The 6,082-nt window shown below is 40.9% G+C and overlaps 1 long non-coding RNA gene across 1 annotated transcript; it reads left to right on the top strand.

Annotated features, from left to right (window-relative positions):
* Positions 1–490: 490 nt before the first annotated feature.
* LOC140582382 (uncharacterized) lies at positions 491–1,976 on the top strand. The gene is made up of 2 exons (XR_011985323.1): positions 491–593; positions 1,607–1,976. It is a non-coding gene; the product is annotated as an uncharacterized lncRNA (long non-coding RNA).
* The last annotated feature ends 4,106 nt before the right edge of the window (positions 1,977–6,082 follow it).

Raw genomic sequence — 6,082 nt, 5'->3', positions numbered from 1 at the left:
TTTGTCCCATACCTGACCCTCATCTGGCATAAAATTGTGGCTGAAGGCTCTGCTCTCTATTATATCATAACCACTGTCTGTTTGGGATAAAGCCTATACTAAAGATCATGAGAAACACAATAAAGGGCTAATGGCTGACATACAAAAAGACTCCAAGCACCAGCTGTTGACATAGTACAGTCCCACTGATATGATAATTTTTTTGTTTAACATTGGAAAACCATTAAAACTTATTGGATATTTTTTGTTAACTACGGTATATCGTCAATCATTATTTTTCATCTAACATGTTTACTTAAAAAAGGAAAAGTAAAAACAAATGAAAACATTAATTTATCTTCTCTAAAATCTTGTCTTTTAAAAATATAAACCCGTTTGGAATACTTTGTGTATAGGGCTTTTCTATTGACCGTTCGGTATTTGATCATCTACGCTAAACAACCAATCCTGAAATAAGTGGGCGTTAACGTTTCAGTTTAGACCAATCAATGTCCTTTAGACGTCACTGCAATTTCACCGGACTTTGAGGCTGTTGACGGCGTCGATCGACTTTAGATGGCTGATTCAGTTTGAATAATAACGAGCGAATTGTGGTAAGTGAAATATTTCAGTTACTTTTAAAGTTCCATTTAACCTTTTTAGTCAGAGACTTTAGCTTAAGATTCTGTCGGAACGGTATGTTGGGAATGATCGTTCATTTTAAAAAGTCGGTTCAAACAAGTCACACGCCTTGACATAATATTAAATACAGGGCTCTCGAGTTTAAATCAGATGTTTAACGTTAGATTACATCTGCAGAGCTCTCAAGTCTCACGTATTGTGTGTGGAACACACGCATTTAACACAACAATCTCCCACGCCAAACGACATTTCTCTGTCTGAGAAGTGATAAAGCTCGCGCCACAGCTAATCCAAACCTGCACCTTCTATTTTTTTCTTTTCATGGGGGACATGTCACTTCAGTCCACTGCTCCTTTGTTGCTGGTGATATCTGAAACTTGTTTGGTTAAAAATGAGCACCGCAAGTTCCAATTTACGACTTTGTGCATTTAATTCCTAGTGATGGAAATATATCCTTATATATATATATATATATATATATATATGCGTCTAATTGATCAATCGACAGATTTATCAGTTATGCATGATCATAAGTTGGTAAAGTTGTGTGTCATATTAAAGTCACAGTAAAAAAAAACAGGGATGAAATTCATATGGAACAATCATATATTCTGTGCAGTATTGGATATAGCAGCCTTATGGACAGTTACAGTTCAGCAATGAGTGTTTTTTATGTCAGATCAGAACAGATATTACATTTCAGATTGCATACATATATGCATACAACTTTGACGTGTTGTGAATTAAATGGTGAAATTAACAACCCTGTTTAAATATTGTTTACTTGTTCATGATATTCTGTCATGGACATAATGATTCATATCTCCTTATTTGTGTACTACTGTATGTGTTTTGGAATTGTTTTATACTATAAATGTTGGGTGCTGTCTTGATCTTGATGGTATGATTTATGTTCTATGCCTTAGAAGCAGGTGGCATTAATAGTTTTGTGTTGTGTGTTGTGGCTGCAAAATTCCTTAACTAGGAGTGCAACGGACCGGGAGGCAGAGAAAAACATTCAAAGATGGCTTCAGTTGGCACCTGACAGGGATGGAGGAATGAAGGAACATGCAAAAAGGGCAAATGACACTTAATTCCATTGTTTGTGATGTATTTACTTGTTTTGTATTTGGATGTTTTTGTGTGTGTTTTTGACCACCCAAATTTCACATTTTATTAACCAGTTTTACAGGGCCATGTTCTTAGATATTTTGTATGTTGTGAAGTGCTTTAAACGCCTCATCTGTCTGTTGATGTTACAAAGTAAAGTGTAATTAAATATCAATCAGTGGTTTGTTGAAAAGCATTTATATGTTGTTTATAGTAAAAGTAAAAATAAACTTTATTGATATCAATTGTGTATCCATTGTGCTTTATGATGTCACTGGGCCTGTTATAGCCCAAATCAGGTAGAACCATGTCTGGGCCATCACTGGGCCTGTTATGGCCCAAATCAGAAAATCCATGTCTGGGCCGTCACTGGGCCTGTTGTAGCCCAAATCAGGTAGAACCATGTCTGGGCCATCACTGGGCCTGTTATGGCCCAAATCAGAAAATCCAGGTCTGGGCCGTCACAGGGCCGTCATTCTTTGCGGTATCTGGGCCAAAGGAAAATGAATAGTGTGGGCCAGATCTGGCCCAAAAGAATTTTGCTATCTGGGGAGTTGAATCGGGTGTGTTAAATGAGGGGAAACCCAAAAATGTGCAGGGCTCTGGCCCCCCAGGACTGTAGTTTAACACCCCTTGCTCTAGACTTTTGTTTGAGCATATCCAAAACATCCACATCATCATCAAAGTCCATAGTATTAAATGCCTTTAGTGCATCATCTCCAGCCCCGTGAAGTAATGTCGCACATTTCACTTTCCCGCTCCTCTCTGCTGTACTACATGCAATGAGATATAGGTCTGATCTGACTGGTTCAGTTGCTCCATAGTTTACTTCTGACATCACAAAATCTTTGGACCCTGGATGAATTGATTTGTAATATTTAAATTCTAATAATACACAGAGACGTGACCAGTAGCCTACTTTACTCGGGTTTTACCGAACTGATCTTCTTACAGGTCATATCCCCAGAGGCGTCTCTAGGAGGACAGCGCCACCTGCAGGTAAGGAGTATTTCAGAACCTGCAAAGAAATATAAACGTCACCCGGTCTGCGGTTACCACTGACATCTCCATCGTTAGCAGCTGTTTACATCTTTTTCCCATAATTGGAGCTCCTGAGGCAACATTAAACACCTGCAGCGCGTAACGAGCGGCCAAGAGTAACAATAATAATGAGGCATGCCTGAAGTCGCCCTGCAAGCAGACTGGAAAAATGAGTTTTATCTAACAACTGGTGTATAATTGTTTTTGTTTTCTCGTGTAACCAAGTGGATAAGCGCTTCGGGAAAACCAGCTCTGTAAGATTCTGCCACTGTGCCATAGTGGAAGTTTAATGAGAAATAATAAAAGATCTGAAGAGAAAATTATAGTGCCAAGGTCACCTATTAGAACATGTTGTGTAAAAAGGGTTGGTATGATAGGCTGAAGTTCAAGCTACACCTTTTTTGGCCAATATGTGTGGATGTTCATGTATCTATTTATGTGTGTGTATGCATGTATGTATGTATGTGTATGTATGTGACCAAAATAAATTTAAATTCATTCATTCAATACTGGGTGGTCTTCCCCACCCAGATAACTCTAACAACAACAATATATTATAAGATAATATCTATCTATCTATCTATCTATCTATCATCTATCTATCTATCTATCTATCTATCTATCTATCTATCTATCTATCTATCTATCTATCTATCTAATCTATCCTGCCTTGTTTTGTCTTAAACCTGGAACCAGGAAGCTGTGAAGTCCCAAGGTTGAGAGGCGAGGTCCAAGAAAAGGATGGTGAATACAAATAATATATAAAAAAAATACATATATAAATAATAATGAATGCATGGTGCAATATTTCCCTCTAGTGGTGACATCGCAACACTGCAACAAAAATATTACAACTTGGACTAGCTAGATGGCTTGCTGAATGATGTTTGGAAGAGGACAGCTACATCGTAATGTGATGTAATATTAGCTGTGACACAGCCTTGAAGTGTATATATTATACTGGATGCCTGGATTCCTGTAATTTATTCGAAGGTATGCATGTCGTTGGTTGATGCATCGCATGGGCCTGAAGTGCTTTGTATTTTGCCACTAGGGCTGTTAAAATCTCCACCCCAGCCAAGTTGAGATTTTAGACAAGAAAAAAAGATTACAATGGATGTGAGCTGGACAGGAGCACTTGCGAAATTCACTGATGTGAGATGAGATTCTTCCGGAAAGAACAGGCATGAGCTGCCAGCCGTCTCGCGGAAGGTCATAAAAAAACCGCAAGCTGCTGTCAGGCGCCGAGAATCGCAGTCCGAATCCAGATCTCTTCATGAGACTCTTGGATCGTTTGAGATGCCTGGCCGGAAGTTCTGTGCCATGTGACCTTCTTGTAGAACTCTGCCTTTCTAATGGCTTTGATAGTGACACCCTCTAGGTGTGACTGGAGGTCTGGATGTGACTGGAGGTCTGGGTGCGACTGGAGGTCTGGGTGCGACTTGAGGTCTGGGTGTGAGGGGAATCCCCTCAGGAAGGTGTCTGTCTCGGGGTTCCCTGTTTCTGCCGGTTCCCTACACCTCTATTCTGTTTAAATACAGTAGTATGCAAAAGTTTGCGCACCCCTCGATAAATAACATATTTTGGTCATTCTTTAATGGAAAAGATGTAAACACAGTCTCTGTAGGAAATGGAAAAAATGCACAATATTTACACCAAACATTGATGCATAGTTACTTTTTATGTCATAAATTGAACAAAGATAAAAAATAAAAACATTATTGTGGCACTCTGCAAAAGTTTGGGTTTGAAGAGTCAGTGTATTTGTAAAGCTTTGAAATTGGCACCAGCTGACATTTACTAATGACAGCTGTCGCCATGCATCAGATCTAACGAGCTGATTAAGGTCTGAAACCTTGTAAAAAGAATCTGAGACTCTTAGGGTGCCCAAACTTTTGCAGAGTGCCATAATAATGTTTTTATTTTTTATCTTTGTTCAATTTATGACATAAAAAGTAACTATGCATCAATGTTTGGTGAAAATATTGTGCATTTTTTCCATTTCCTACAGAGACTGTGTTTACATCTTTTCCATAAAAAAAAATGACCAAAATATGTTATTTATTGAGGGGTGCCCAAACATTTGCATACTAATGTATATCTGATTTAGTGAACCTTCAGCATTAACCTCATAATCACCACATCGATGATGTGTCTCCCCAGGAGGGGGCTTTAAAAACACCACAGACACCCTGTTCACGTCGCTCTGCTTGCCGTCTGGACACATAGCAAAGCCCTGACCTCTAGCAGTTTCACAGCTTGAGACGTGACCCCGTTTTGGGTCGTGTGCTGGTCCGTCGCTCTGTGTTAGCCAAAGCAAGGCGACGTGGTGGGGGCTGGGGCAGTGGGGGCCTTTATGAGAATGAGCGTATGGGCTAGCGGGGGTTGGCGGGGGGGGGGGCTGGTGTCAGAGTCACACGTTTGTGTAACAGCCGCTGGCAGATTAACTCTTCATCAGACACGGTGCAGGTCAGACTCGTGTGTGGTGACGCATCACGGCTGCAGGTTCGGGTGCAGAGGGATACAGTCACATGGAAATTTCCCCTGCCGGGCTGCTCTGGCAGCTGTGTGTCTGTCTGTGGCAGATAAGTGGGCCGTCGCTCCTGGTTTAAAGGGCCGGTTTCAGCATTAGCTGTTAGCATCGGCTGTTACCATATGCTACCTGTCTGGTCTGACACACGACGCACATCCCCCGCCTCTGCTCCATCTCAGAAGAATTCTGGGCTTCAGATGAAGCTGAAGGAAGCTGATTCCGTGGTGGGTTCTCCATCTTGATTTTGTGACAAAGCTAGCAAACGCGCACCTGTGATTTTGTGTAACCCCCCCCCCCCCCTTCCAGGCCACCCAGCGCCAGCAGGGAGTGTTTATAAAAGCCTGAGAGCACATGGCACGGCTGAAAGGCCCCCCATACATCACCCCACACTCCTCCAAATCAATACTTCTAACACTGGAATTTATGTGCATGTGTGAAAATCTGCTAGTACAGCACAAAGGTTCCGGCTCCCAGTCTGTGATGTAATCATTTCATAGATCACAGACATTGTTCTCAGGAATTCCCATCCTTCATGGCTTTCCCAGAGCAAAGCGCTATATACCCTAATGCTTACAGGTAATTAGACGGGTTTGGTGCCGCAAGCAGGACTAAAAATCGCATCGTTAAATAAAACAGCCAGGTTTTATTTAATGACAAGCATATATAAATTTCCGATGTGGGTTATTGTGAATAGTACAGCACTGCAGAAAACTTAAACTTTCTTTAGACCAAGACTTCCTTTAAAAACATTTCAAATGATGGTGCTGTATTTGAGCA

Source organism: Paramormyrops kingsleyae, chromosome 24 (assembly GCF_048594095.1).
Source record: "Paramormyrops kingsleyae isolate MSU_618 chromosome 24, PKINGS_0.4, whole genome shotgun sequence".
NCBI lineage: Eukaryota > Metazoa > Chordata > Actinopteri > Osteoglossiformes > Mormyridae > Paramormyrops > Paramormyrops kingsleyae.
This window is presented reverse-complemented; position numbering and strand designations above follow the sequence as displayed.